This window comes from Andrena cerasifolii, chromosome 8, assembly GCF_050908995.1.
Source record: "Andrena cerasifolii isolate SP2316 chromosome 8, iyAndCera1_principal, whole genome shotgun sequence".
NCBI lineage: Eukaryota > Metazoa > Arthropoda > Insecta > Hymenoptera > Andrenidae > Andrena > Andrena cerasifolii.
The window spans coordinates 4,981,973-4,997,897 of record NC_135125.1 but is presented as its reverse complement, the minus strand read 5'-3'; the positions used below and the strand labels follow the sequence as shown (position 1 = coordinate 4,997,897).

General features: G+C 39.6%; 1 long non-coding RNA gene across 1 annotated transcript in view; it reads right to left on the bottom strand.

Moving 5' to 3' along the window:
- Positions 1 to 15,047, bottom strand: part of LOC143372286 (uncharacterized) — a 158,467-nt gene extending 143,420 nt beyond the window's left edge. The window contains exons 1-2 of the long non-coding RNA XR_013086263.1: positions 14,951 to 15,047; positions 12,873 to 13,191 (exon numbers count right to left, since the gene is read on the bottom strand). This is a non-coding gene — a long non-coding RNA (uncharacterized LOC143372286). The remainder of the gene's footprint in view (positions 1 to 12,872; positions 13,192 to 14,950) is intronic.
- Positions 15,048 to 15,925: the final 878 nt, after the last annotated feature.

The following is a 15,925-nucleotide window of genomic DNA, read 5'->3' as shown; positions in this document are numbered from 1 at the left end:
GATTCAGTACTTCGTGCTGTGTAATAGACGAATAAACCTGTCTGGATGTCAGTTATAATATGTAACAGACAAATCTGTGGTTCCGTTGGAAAAATATTAATGATCTTAACGACTAAGAAAGAATTACCTTGCAAAAACAAAATTATATGCATCATTATACTCTTTCGTAAGCATGCAAATTATGCCTGGAACATTCTATCATATCTTCAAAACTAAGCATGTTCTTTAGGTGGTCCACCTCTTTTGGAACACCCTGTATAAATATCATAGCAGAATTTTAACATATTACGTTAGACCTCAATTCTACTTATAAGTAGTGCAACTTTTTCTTGAAATATTTCTATAAAAATCGAATATACTCAATGGACAACTTGCTGTCCTCATAATTCCAGTGCTTACTCCTGCTGTTTTGCAGTAGTACAAGCACGCATAAGTCAGCCATTGAGACTCCTACGTTAAATATTACTGTTTTCTGTTGTATTATTGATGGAGCAGCTAAAATACATGAAAATCTGACTGGCACACGCATATTTATATATACATAAAAATATTCAACTTGTATTGTTTATCAATTTAAAATTATTAAAGAATCTACGACTGTGCTTGACGCCGCGGTGAAAGTTGTACAATTTTATACCGCACGAAAAGTGTCACCGTGGGAAATTATTGCTTCTACTTTCAAAAAGGCATATTTAAATATTCTTATCAAATATTTCAACTTCGATATTTCAAATATTAATCAATAGTAATGCTCAAATTATATTATAAATCTATTTCCACAGATTTTTATTGGAAAAATTTTATTCGACATCGAACTGTTTTCGCGTCGCTTTGCCCCGGTCTCCCCTAAACAGCTCTGCCCTCTACATTCTTTTCCTACCCCGAATATCGGATATTTATATCAAGTCGGCTACAGCGAAAATGGCGAATACCCAGCCGAGGAAAGAGCCGTATGATGCAGAACTCCTGTGGCCCAATAGCCATGTCTCTCTATTAGTTCGCGAAATGGCGGTCCTCCGGTCCAAACGTGCCCCACATACAGTAATTTCCGACGGCCATTAAAAACAGGCGAGAATATTTTCGCGCCCCCGTTGAAACGCGAGAACTCCGTGAGTAATCCGTTAATTACAACAGAGATCGAGTTCGGTCTGAAGCGATAAAAGGGATGCGAGGGAGTCAAAGGCACACGACACCGAGAAAAGAAACTTGATCCGATGAACGCGAAAGCGCTTTCGCCTGTCAAGACCCGACCGAAGCTTTGGAACTGAGGACTTGGAACGCTTGGCATTTTATATTAAAATCCTTTCTCCCATGTCAGTCCGATATCCCTTCCACCCCCGGCCACCCCTATCCGTTATTCTCGAACGCGTCCACCAACATTGCCCCCGCCACTCCCCTCGCCCCTCGGCCGCCGTTCCCCGTGCTTGTACGTGTGTGCGTGCGGCTGGAAACTTTTCTAGAAATTCGTCGTGCATTCCGCATTCCATTTCAATTACGTGGAAAAGCGCGTATCGCGATTGTTCCGCGTCCCCGTCTATTGTTTCCTGGATTTTATTATCGTTTCTGCCGTTTCGGTGCACGCGAGCGTCGGGGAAAAAATTAGAACGTCCGTGGCCAACGACCAGAAGCGTCGTAGACGTGGGAAACTTGTCTACCCGTAATCTCGAACTAACCGAGGATTAACTCGTTACGCTCGAGAGTTTTTCGCCTCTGCGCTGGCAATCTTGGCTGGAATTTCAGCCTTGGAATTAAAACAACCGTTTAATCGCGGAGGCGTCTTTGCGACGATACATTTGCCTATTGCCGTGCAATTCGATCCTCCTCAACGCCGCCATTCAAGTCGAACTTAATTCCGAAGGTGACACTGATGCTTTATAGGAGATTGCGAGGAAACGATATGCTTGCACCTCTGCATTCTTCGTCAAGAATGTATTAGCGAAACCTCTGGCATGCTGCTTGCTCTATAAAGATATAAGCAAACGAGTTTCGCCCGTGTAGCAAGTACCTGTGCTACCCGTTTTCACTTAAACTAATTTTCTGTAAATCAATACTTATGCAGTTATCAAAACGGTCCCACTATGTCCCACTATCTCTTTAACAAATTTACAAAATTACGCAATTCCTCTGTTTCAATTGAGCCCCCCTAAAACTTGCGCGGACTTCGGTTCCCACAAAAATTAAGGCTCGCACGATTATCCTCGCAGCGAAGGGATGAAATTCCCCAGTGGTCGCTGTTAAAGTTTGTTAAAAGACACGCGGGATTCGTCACGCCCCCGCGGAAGGGTAATCGCCGAAAGTCGAAGTAAACGACGGGAGCGATATGGTATCAGAGATGATGAGAGATTCGCAAACGGTGCACGAGATCGAGACAGATAAACAACTCGAGGCTCGTTGTCAGTGAGCCATGCTATATTCGAAAAGCTCGTATCTGAACAGCAAAGCACTTAGTCGAGACGCTTACTGGCACCATTCTTCGCAGAATAGAACGGCAGGGAAATTCAAAAGCGCATGTTTGTCGTCCACTCGGCGAACCCTTCTGAAAATTGGCCTGGTGTCACTCGAGAATTTCAGGACCCTTTCCCATGGTCCTGTCCAGCACGAGATACACAGGGGACAGACACCGGCGAAATTAAATCAAGCTGTATTCACTCCCTCTTGCACGGTTTCAAGCCATGCAACAGCTATTACTACCTACGTAGTTTTTCCACAGCTATCGTGGGGAACAGATATGCCATACTTATATTTTTACAGGGTTGTAATTAATCAACTCATAAGTATTGTATATAATTCGTAATAATACAAATTTTTCGGTATGTACCTTTCTATGTTAGATGAGCATTAAGGTGTGTCAATATTATGGGTAAATTTAAAAATTTTGAAAATTTTAAAGTGACTAGTGACAAAGTACCTAATGCTGCGTTTAATCCTGAATCTGAAACTATCTTCCGAGATTGATTCGAGTGGGGTTTAGCTACTTCAAATCACAGTTGAAAAAAGTGAAAATTAAGTAAGATTTATCTACAAACTACATAATCATATACTGCTTAAAGTGAGCCTTGCTTACATAAAAGAATGAAAATGAAAATAAAAATATGTGGAAATTAGTATTTATTACATTCACGTGAAAATGTATGGAAACGGGTATTTACCTATTACAAAATGAAAATATATGCAACTTTATCAACAGATCTAGCCATATGTCATCTATGTAGTAAATTTAATGCTATTTAACAAATTCCACCAAGGAAGCGATATCTTGTTTGCTCCTATTGCGGTTCATAAGCTCAATTATTAATTTTTTTTTAATAATTTTAATAATTTTCGTATTTTTCTATAATTTCAACTGAAATTCCCACTAGGTAAATAATGTATCACACCAAATTTAATGGTAGTGGTTAATTTTAAACCTGAAATGGTATCGTTTTTCCACTAATCGTTTTTAAAATTGAAACACTGAAAAAATTAACACACCCTAATGAGCAGAAACAACTTTCTGCTACTTATCATCAATGATGTATATTTTATCTTTTCTCATTTTTTACAATACTTTTTGCAAAAATTTCATTCGATTTTGTTTGAAAAAATTCATCAATTACATTTGCGACTTCCTTATTTGATGTCATTTCTTGAATCAGCTTTTTTCACTGATTTAATATTAATACTATATTAATATATACTATAAAACTAATATAAATACATTTGCATTGTTCTCTTATTGTTAGTTAAACTCGTATAACATGCCACATTGAATATATTCATTTGTCATATCCACTTTTAGAATATCACCATCTTTGCTTACATGCACATTAAAGGAGCTTAATTTTGAATAGTTAATGAATTCAAAATTCATATAGCTATGGATAAACATTTGCTGCAAAAGCGGTAAGGAAGTATTTTATATAATTTCGAACGGCATGCTTATATATTTCTCTTCAACGGTACTGCGTCGATGCCATGAGACTATTCGATTCGATTATTTTCGCCGAGAAAGTGCGATGAGAAGAGCAGTGTTCAGAAACTTTGAATGGCCCTTGAAAGCATCTCGCAGAGTATCAGGAAATGGAACGTGAAAATGAATACTGGCTGCGTCCTCACTGTGCCACTTCTTTGCCGTATCTCCGGCGAATATTTCACGCCTACGAAGGGGTAGCCTCGAAACTTAGGGTAGGCGAAACTGATATAGTCACACGTATTCAGAATTTTTCTTATTACGCAGAGGAATGTAGCACTTATACGTTGCCACGTTTGAGGACGCACACGTAACGCCGTGATGAAATGAAAATTGGCAATCCTTCTTGTGCGGAAACTTTAAAATCACGCGGAATTGGATAAGCAGCTGCTTAACATTTAATAGTTAAAGTAATTATGCATATGGTTCTATCACCGTTAGTGTTCTTATCTTTTAAAGTGCAATGTGCATTGTGAAATGAATGCAAACTTTATACATTCTTTTCTTTGTTTTTGTTTATTTAAATTTCATATTCAGTTTATATTTCTTATAATTCACATAAAATAAGAGAAATTCGAATACTTTTTAAAAGCATAAACAGTTTTTAATCGAACAGCTTCAATCTTACATTCACCGCGCAAAATTCTGAATTCACTACAGTTATATTTTATTCATTTTGAGGCTTTACCGAAAATCAAAAGTTGTAGAATTTCCTGTTTGTCCATCCTATACATATACAAATGATGAATAGTGATTAATCTTGTAAGCATAAGAATTTAGTTTACGCGCTAATGAACAGAATATTTTTCAATTTGAATATTTTAGCGATATTGTAAACATAATCTTCGTTTTTCCTGCCTGTTTCTTAATGCCATTTTACTAAAGAATGTAAACCTGCTTAAAGCCAATATGTGCGCACCATATTCTGAACATTTGCAACGGAGATTTCCTAAATCCTTATACTTTCAAAGGTTTCAACCGTTCCGCAATTTTTACCAAACGAAACTACACATTTCTTTTCAGTGTCTTTTAATTATTCATTACGAAAACACAGTATCTAACAAAGATTTTTTTTCTATATATGATATTTCTATATTCTATGATATTTCTTATTAAAATAAAAATTCTAGTTTCCTTTATAAATACGATTTGGAAAGTAGATTACTTGTTTTCATTGTAATACTTTTAAATCTTAGATTAAATAAAATAATTTCTTAACGGTACTACATAAAAATTGTTATCTTAGAAAATTCTTTTTAATCAAAAATAATATTCTCTTGAATATATGTAGCTTATCTTTTAATTGGTAAATTCATACGATCTTCGTATCGATATTAGCAATATCCATACTTTTTGAATAATATATTTCATGCATCGATATTGAACGAAAAAATATATACCTATTGATAAGCATTATCGATAGTTGGAACCAATATCGCACATCACTAATATGAAAGCTAAGATTTCTTGTAAGGGTGTAATACGTAAATAACCAAGATTTCTCCAAAAAATATAAAACATAACGACTTATAAATACCTAAAATTTACGTGGCAGCAAACTCTTTAGCTCCATGCGGTAATAGATTCATTAAGGAAAATAAAAAAAAATGTTAAAAAAGCTGCCGTCTGAGAAAGTCGAATCACTTTCGCTCAAAAATCGAGAAAAAGCTCCTTTAAATATAAAAGGAACGGTAACAAATCTACTACCACAGATAGTCTCATTCATTAGATTAAGAATCTCTTTTCCTATTTGTGTTTCAGGTAATCCTTAGGGTACTTTCCATCAACGTCAGAACCACCCGTTTTTTTTCAACGCTCTCAGTCAGCACTCTGTATCTGCTACGCTCTTTTCACCGTCACGCAAAAATTCAGAATAATAGTAGAAGCCACTATAAAACATCCTGCCAAACTGCAAATTAATTCGTCGAACAGTTTCTGTGCAAAAAATTCACAAAATCCTTCGACCTCGCGAGGCATCCTCCCTTAAGCGCGTTAACACCTTCGATAAACCGGACAAGTGAAATAAGAACTCCCCCTGTTCATTGCATAATCGTGTATCGCGCGAATCCCGTCCCCTTTAACAAACGCCCAGTTTTCGGAAGCGGGGGAGTGACTAGCGTAAGGTATGTATATCCGTTGGACAGATTCCAGTACGCGGGTGCAGCAGCTTTGGGGTCGAAATACCGCGGCGGTTGCAGGGTTGGTATTACTGACATTAGTGTCGCCCAGTAACTCTTTCGAAATAGGCTTGGCACGTTCTAGACTTCGGCTACCACGGTTGATTTCCTACACCTTGCTTGAATCACGCTTCGAAATTCCGCGTATCCGTGCTCGTACCCGCGCGACATTCAACGCTCTCCATCATACATCCTACTTCGATATTCCGAATTACATTATCCCACTGACTACACCTCTAAAACGTATGTCACTTTCGAATCCAACAGCTTATTATTCGAAACAGCTTATTACGAAGCATGAAGAATCTTCTGGGAATTAAGTTGATACTCACGAGAACAGTGCACGAGATTGGGTCCACCGATTTCATTGAAATTTTGAATGCAGTTAAGGGGGGAGCCTGGTGTAGTGGGGCGAAGAAACCGATTTTTTTTTGCATAAATCAATAGTTGAACATCACGGTAATATGTTCTCAAAGCCGCGAAACGAAATTCGGAAAAATAAAAAGGATGTAGCAGATTACCAGAAAACTTTAAATGTGTTTCTCTCGAAACGACAGTTTTACAATTGGCAGGCAATGTAACTCTAAAAATATTCAACCAATCGACTTCACCTTGTGCACGGATATTTGCGAACATTTTCGTCGCAGAGCTTAGCTATTGGTATAATGATATTGTTTAAATAATTAACTTTTTTTACACGTTTAAGGCAAAGTTTCGTTGGAAAAAGTGAACTTTTTTTAAAAACGCCGACATGTGTTCAATTTTGCATCTTTTAAGTTATGAATTTATACGATTTGTGCGTGCACTCATAAAGTAAACAAAAGGTGTTCGATTTTTGGATTCAGATGAGTACAGTAGACGCTACGTTGCCTGCAGTGGAACAAGTGCGTCGCCAACGGACTAGGCATAATCCCGTATAACTCTGTTATTTGCCGCTCTTTTTTAATACAATTTTTTTTTTTATCTATCTTAATCTGATAATACAATATCCTGAAAGTTTCAGAAAGATCGATGAAATACTTTCTTTAAAATAAATTCCCGAAAAATGAACTAGCGCTCGAAAATGGGAAAAATTATTGTCCAAACGCTAAGAAATATTGGAAAATTAAATGTTGTTAAACTGAATTTTAAAGAGTATAGTGTTTTTTCTATTTACAGTTTGTTTATCCAATCATTACTATTCGAGCTAAAAATTATAAACAAAAAATGTTTCATCGTCCAAAATCATTATTTCTTTAAACATAAATTGCGATAACTTGAGTAAATATTAACGGACCGTTATGAAACTTAAATCGTACCTTCAGAAAACCCTAGAGAAACCGTAAAATGTATGCATAAAATTATGTTAACAAATGTAATAATATTTAATTAAAAAGTAATACTGAACATAACCCATGTTTTTCAACGTTCGCCGTTAAAAAGTATCGAGGCAATTTTGAGGTACATATAACTTGCACCGACAAAGTTTTCCTTAATATACAAGGAAGATTTTCACCAATTTTCACACTAAAATAATGAATTTGGACGGTGAAAAATTTTTGTTTATAATTTTTAGCTCGAATAGTAATGATTGGATAAACAAACTGTAAATAGAAAAACTGTGTGTCGTGACGAGCTGTACAACACTATATTTTTTAAAATTCAGTTTAATAAAATTTAATTTTCCAATCTTTCTTAGCGTTTGGACAATACTTTTTCGCATTTTCGAGCGCTAGTCCCCTTATTGCATCCGAGCCCTCGATTCATAAGTTCACAATATGGAGACAAAATCGGTTAAGAGTAAAAGCTGTGAATTCTAGCAGCAATCTCTCGACAGCAGAGATGCTCAAGTTTAAATCACATTAAGCAGCCTAATCTTTCTTAGTACAAACGTAAATACGTTACAGCATGGTGTTCGATTTTGCAAAGTTGGAACTCATGAACTGGAGTGCCGATAATCCCAGATAAAGGGCAGCCCAAGCAAGCTTCAACTATCGGGAACACGGATTAATCGGAAAGGGGGTCATCGATAATTTTCTCGATGCACATTTCCATTAATGCAATTCTACGCTGTGTAGAAAATGTAAATATCTAATATCTAAACGAACGAACGAACGACGATTATTCTTTAAACTTTTATTCTTTATACGAAATTTTATTTAAATAACAGTTTTGCCCATCTCTGCCCAACTCCACGACAATGTGAAGTCATCGTTTTCTGCCTGCTCATACTCGCTGAATTCTGGGCACATTATTCTGCTATCTTACTGAAATTAAATTCGACGTCGCATTTGCCAAGAGGGAGTATTGATTACGAGGAAGATGTCCATACTCGGAAGCATCCGCAAAATCATGTTCGCTGGGAATCATTTAAATGAAAGTGCTCGCCTCAAGTGTTTGAGCTCCCTTGACGATCACATTTCCCAGTGAGAAATTTAAGACCGTTAAGCAGAAAATTTAGGTCTGCATAATTATCCGCGCTGCGTGTTTAACTATTCCTTTTTTATTCAGAATCTACGCAATTAAAGATCCACTTATGAAATGCAACTAATTAAGGTCACATTAACCCGGTTCTAAAGAACTCTCCCTATTAAAGGGGCACTGACAGACCACGAAACGTCACGGCGGATAAGCAGTCGCGTTCGCCGTAGAAAATAAAAAAGAATTAAAAAGAAAAAAAAATATACACGCCTGTTCCACGGCATTCCGGATAAAATGGATTTCATACGACTCTGGGGACATGAATATTTCACGTGTTCAATCTCAATGAAAATCGTCTCGAAGGTGCGTCGAAAATACAGCCCTCTACGACGGGCATAAATCGGGAATGCATTTTGTCAAAGCTCGATAAATTTCTTCTTTTTTTGTTCCCCGCCCCCCGAAAACTCCCGGTTGAGCGTTTCGATGAAACGCGTGTCGCGCACTAGAAGGTTCTGCATTTGTATAAATCTGAGCTAGTCGAGCCGGTTCTCTTTTAAATCTCGCCCACCTCGATTGAAATGCGCGCGAATATCGCCAAACTTGGTTTCACGGTCCCGTCGAATTCGACTTCCTATGGCTATTTGCATTGATTTTCAGCGCTTTCTTTATTCGCGAATGACAAAACAGTACAATCAACTACGGAAACAGAAGTCGCGAGCTCGCCTCGGCGCTGGGAAACAAACAAGCACGGGGAAAGAAGAAACGCTTGCACTCTCATATATTTTAGTTTCGAATGAAACGGAGCCTTTAATCCGAAGCGAAGCATTCGGCACTGCTTCTTATAATATTGCAAAATTACAACACAACAGTGATTACTAATTATATTTAATGTGGTAAGATGTTAACTTGTTCTCACTTCGGACGCGGTACCAAATGCAAAAACCAAAAATTCCTACCAGCTCTGACAAGGTTGATTTCTCTCGTCTCATATTAATTCGTCATTTTGCATTTCATTTAATAAGCACTGTCTATAGTTAATTTTTGATTCTCTAGTACTGTTTTTAAGCTACTAAAGTAGTTAAATACACTTCCACTGGAATAACGGACAGGCATTTGGAAGAGTAGTGCAAGTGGGACAGTGCATTTGCACCAAAAACATGTTTCAAGATATCCCGTTATAAAAGCTGTACCTACATTTTTGCTTTGAGTTTTTAATTGATGCCCAATATGGAGACTGACGAGGAGAATATTTTAGTTATCCGCCTCTGATCATTTTGATTTTTGGATATGTTATAGAGGACCGAAAAATAAGAAATACGTGTTTTTTTATTTTTCCCCGTTTTCATATTTGGGGGGTGAAAACTGCGTTCGAAGTTAGGGTTGAAAAGTCATTTTTGTGGATTTTTGAAAATCTGGTGAGTCAGTCATATTTCGCATTCGAAGACGCAAAATTCGTCCATTGACACTATTCCCCTATCTCTAATAGTTCTCGAGATATTCCACAAAAATGATTTTTCAACCCTTAACTTTGAACGCAGTTTTCACCCCTCAAATATGAAAACAGGGAAAAATAAAAAAACACGTATTTCTTATTTTTCGGTCCTCTATGACATATCCAAAAATCAAAATGATCGGAGGCGGACACCTAAAATACTCTCCCTGTGAATATTATTGCATTTTTCCTGACGGGGTTTTTGCTAACAAGAGACAGCATATGGTTACCATGAAAAGCACTAAACAAAGGAAATAAATGAACACTGCTGTTCTGTCTCGAGGTGAAATAATTCACTATTACAATATTAACATCTGCAAAACATGTTTACGTCCTGGATCATCTGTTTGCCAGAGTCAGACACGTCCTTTGCAGATGTTAATATTGCAATAGTAAATTATTTCGCCTGAGGACGAAAGACGTGCACCGAATAAAGTCCTAGAGACACGTGGAAAAGAGTAAAAAAAAAAACACTGCAAATTTTTCACCGATTCATCGAATGGAACGATAAAATATTCAATTACTATTATCGAAAATAAATTCATAGTATATGCCAGAAAGAATATAAAATAAATTCTTTTCGTTCAAGAATTTCGAAGTTTCCGAGAAACTCAAGTTTGAAAGTTGGGTTGAATGCCATTTAATTAAGGCATTATTTATCAAAGCAAACGGCATTATGTAACAGGTGGCACAAAAGTCATCATCTGATGTTAATAGCTCGTAATTTTTTTATCTTCAGTTACATGTCAGTGATGTTTTGACATTTCAATAAAAGGAACTCACGAAATTTATTGCCCATAAAGATGAATAAGTGTACCCTTCAAGGACGCGGAAAAATTGTGCCGATGTTTTTACGTAACAATTCGTCGGAGATCTTAGGGGTCCTCCTTAAATTACGTAAGGCTTTTTGGGGAGGAGGGGGTCGCGAATTTCTTACGTTTTCTTACAAGGAAGGGGGAGTCAGGTAGCGTCTCACGTAATATCTTGAGACCGAATTTTCAATAAATACAAATTCTATCATTAATGTTCCAGAAAAGTAGTTTCAGTTTAAAGTTCCCGAAACCGAGTTAAACGAATTATATAAACCTTTAAAAGAATTTTAATAACTGAAAAAATTAATTGCAAAAAATATTACGTAAGGAGGGGGTTGGAATATCTAATCTTAGGAATTCTTATACTGGGGGAGGGAGGGGGAAAGAAATCGCCAAAATTACCCTTACGTAATTTAAGGACGCCCCTTAAGTGGGTATTCCACTGTACACGGTCAAAAATCAAGTTATTTTTAAAGATTTTTTTCTCAGTAAATACAACATATAATGAAATAAATCTTTTTGGTATTTATTAAGCTACTCTTATATTACACCATTTTTTTAAAAATATTTTTAATTTCTTTTACTTGTTTCTTACAAAGCGTCAATTAAACAAAAACGGTATATTCGTGGTGCAGGTGATTTCCCGGCTTAGGCTTATTTGAAACAAAAAATTCGAAAAGATTCTTAATTTGTATGAGTGTCGCTATCGCCCGTAGCTCAATTAGCAATTTTTGTACAAAAGTAACCGAGAGTTTTCTCTGGGAACAATCAAGAGAAGACCATTTTGGGGAACTTTTCTTTCAACCCGGCGCCATTTTGCTATTTCTCAATAAAAATTGTTAATTGAGCTACGGGCGATAACGACACTCATACAGATTAAGAATCTTTTCGAAATTTTTTGTTTCCGATAAGCCTAAGCCGGGAAATCACCTGCACCACGAACATACCGTTTTTGTTTAGGTGCCATATTGACGCTTTGTAAAAAACAAGTAAAACAAATTAAAAATATTCTCTTTAATTTTTTTGGTATAATATAAGAGTAGCTTAAAAATAATCAAAAAGATTTATTTCATTATGTGTTGTATTTACTGAGAAAAAAAATCTTTAAAAATAACTTGATTTTTCGACCGTTCACAGTGGAATACCCCCTTAAGCTGAATATTTAAAATCTTCTTTCTTTGGGGCTATCTGAAGGCATTGATTTACGCGAATAACCGAAAGAGTTTGCAACAGTTAAAGGACAATATTCAAAACGAAATCGAAAATCTAACCCCACAAATTCTTCGCATAGAAAATGCAAAAAAATACCCCAAATTTGCATGAATTCGAATGACGGTCATTTGTTGCATATTATCTCTAGAACTTGACGTAAAAAATGTATATGTAAGTCTCAAATAAATAAATTATACCACAAAAAAACGCCACGTTGTTTCATTTAACACCTAACAAGGGGAGGACACCATGTGGTAGACACCGATTTTGATGAGCCTTGGCAGGATGGATCTATGTCGAAAATAAGTAAATAGGTGTCCGACATAATAATAGAGATATTTACATGTAAATTATTAACAATTTCATAGTGGCCGTGGAGTTTTAGTGGGTAAAAATCCCACACTACCCTGGCGCCCGGGGGAGATTCCCTTCTGGAGGCATCGGGGTGCCTTTCGAAGATGTCTCCACGTTAAAAAAAAAAATTATTTTATTAATTATTTTTTTTAACTTGGGGAAATCTTCAAAAGGCACCCCGACTCCTTCAGAGGGGTGTCCCCCGGGGCGCCGGTCAACAGAAATACTAAATTTTTTTTTTATTAATATCTCGTAAACTAACAAATTCCCGAAGCAACAATTCTAGATTTAGGGTCCAAACACCCTCCCCACCCTCCCCACAAATCTCCTGCCGATCGGCCACTGGGGCCATTCGAAAGTACAGCCAATATTATATTCGAAAGCGCGTAGCTAAAGAACGATTCGGGATCTCTTCCCCCGAAATACATGGTTAACAAAGCAACAAAACAATTTCCTTTCGTCGGTGCAAAACTTACCGATGCTTCGTTGCCGATCCGTCAATCCTGCGAGACCATCGACGCTCCCGAAACGCAGCACAGTCCCTCCGCAATAATCTCGAATAATATTCTTCTCAGCACTAGTGCAAATCGCCGTAATCCAGTCACCGAATAGCGAATTCGTCAACGGTCGTCGATGCTTCACAAATTCGCTGGTTTACACTTCGTTACACAATACAACACTGACACACTGGCTGATGATTAGCAGGGACGTTTATTTAGTTTACATTACCCGCGCTACCAGTTACGCGAGGCTGGTTTAGCGCGCAACGTTTATGCCGAAGCGCATTCGAACGAGCTGGAACATCACGCGATAATCGAGGAACATAAATACGCGAAGAAGAAACGTGTATACCGCTCGACTTCCCCCCAAAGTCGCGACCAAGGTCGTGCGTTGCGAGAAATACTAAACATTTAAGAGACCGAAATTGCGTGAGCGTAGCAACCGCTTTCAAAAATGTCCCTCGTGAAAAATTGCATCGCTGAAAAGAAGAGATCTACGCGACACGATTAAGTAGCTCGCGAGACCTAATAAAAACGATATTCGCAGAGCTCTGAAAGGAATCAATTACGCCCATTCAACGCCTTACGCATGGAAGGGAAAGTTAAATACAGCGGTATATTTGAATCAGAATCGCGTCTTTCATCGTTTTTACGCGCCGCGTTCGCACGCCTCGCGACACCCAGCGCCCGCGTAAGTTCGTTAATTTGCATGCATTCTCCGGGCCATTTCTTCCGGCATAAAACAAGTTTCAACGCGCTCTAACGGCTGGGGGGATAGCAGTTACTCCATTAATTGCGATCTCTGAAACGTTCGAACGAGGAGAAAAAAAAAATGGCCACTCGAGATTGCTGCGAAGCGCGCTACGAAATCGTTGATTCGCGCAATCGAGGTTGAAACGGATTATGAAATTATCGCGACGCGGACGGCTCGAGCTGGTTTCGAAACGTGGCAGCTGAACACGCGGAGTGGAAACGAGAGGCAAAAATAGTGGGAGTAGTAGCGCGGCAGCGGGATTACACGCTACAAAATTACCGATCAATTTCATTGTTCGTCGCTGTCGAACGAGGAGGGTATAACTGGGAGGGGTTTTTGCCAGGCAGTGCTATCTCTTTCACGCTGGCATGGGCCATCAACAGGCCGCGCGACAATGTTGATTAGACGGTTTAATTGCAAATTATTGGCCCGTCACGAGATTCAATCGCACGGGGCTCTATTCAAGAGCCGCGACCGCGAAATCGCCGCGTTCCGACGCCTTTTCACCCGATATTTATCGCGACCCTTTTCTCCGCGGACTCTTCTTTATTGTATCTGCCGTTAAAAGCCAGGACTCGTTCTATTGACTCGCTCAATGCCCTCGGTAAACGGAATAAAATCCCCTCCTCCGTTCGCAACAGGCAATTCCTCATTATTCCGCGATACATCTACGTTTTAAGTCACCCAGCTGGTTGCCTAGGTCGACTACGCGAAAGAAGTGAATGCGCAAAATATTCCGTTCGTCGCTATGAATATTCATCCACGCCCCATTATCGCAGAGAATTTTAATTCTAACGTCGCCTCGGCGACACCTTCACGCGCCGAGCAAAGCGCGAAGAAAAGAATTAAGGGGTGCGAAGAAATAAACTGCAATTAAAAAAGTGACGTGGAGTTTATCGAGTACGTAGCGAGCTAAGAAGCAATTCGTTCGGAGGCGAGCCCTGCTAGAGACGCGTGGCTTCTTTGGACCACCGATCGGACTTAAAATCGACGAGGCTGATAATAGAGTCCGCCTGGCTTGTTAAAATTAACGAGGAAAAATAAATTGGGATTAATTCCCGTGTGTAGCGGACTTTAAATACGCGGCGGGGATGCGCGACGAGCTCTGCATCGAGCTGCAACACTGAAAAACGTCGGCCGACTCCGTTACGCGTAACGTATCAACTTTAATTGCCACGATTCTTTCTTTCGCAAGGGTCCTCGCGGCGAGGCACTCCGAAACACAAAGGCCTGCGTTCAAACCTAACTCGGACGATTCATGTGCATATATTTCACACTCAACACGTGATCTTGAAAGTACGTCGACCGCTCGCGGCTAACCTAACCTCCCACAGCTCGCACGATCGCAGTCGCGCTCTTCTACCGAGCAAAAAACGTAACTCGCGACGGTGCCGTTCGCGTTCGAATGCTACTCCCGTACTTCTCTATATATGTATATATATTTTTTATCATCCACTCCGTTGGCGACGCGGCTAGACACCATCCAAGCCACTGCGCGATCGAATACTTCGGATCGGTTAGTCCCACAGAAATCGGGAGCTGTCACAGGACGGACACGTTCCTAGCGGCGTTTCGTACACACTCCGCGCTCGAAATAGTCCTCCGCGGCGAACCACGCACTTTCCCGCCGCACGGTGACAGTACGTTACACGGCACGGTGGCGGATCAGTTGGAAACGGCGTATCACTTATTCGATGACCGTTAATCGGCGCAGGGAACACACGACACACGTCGGGGCCGAGCCGCGTTACGCGCGAAAACCGCGGCGAACGTGCGCACCGGGCGCTGAACGACGAATGAACGAAAGCGCCGCGGCCGAAACTTCGCGAGCCCCACCGCCCTTTCGGTGCTCGCGAAGTAAAGCGCGACGCCGGCCGATCGCCGCCGAACGGCGCCGAACGTGCACGAAGATCGATGGACGGGGTTCGGCGGTGTTGCTACAAGATAATTAATCGGTGGAAATATAATGCTGGATCGTGGCTTTGCGCCGCGATCACTACTTCTGTTTTATTAAAACGCGCTCGGCCTGGACGTGCTTACAAAAGGAGGGCCCCCGGTATTACGTCGATCGCGCGACTACTTTTTTCCACGGCGGTGCCGCAATGGCGTTAATAAAAGTTTTTCCCCGCCGCGCCGGGCTCCATTCACTTTCCTCCTTTTTCGCGAATAACCACGTCCGTACTGTAGTTACAGGCTGTTTTACGGCTTCGACGGGAGCGATTGGAACGTTTGATACGATTACGCTGCAACGTCGATTATCCGACGCGGTAGGAAG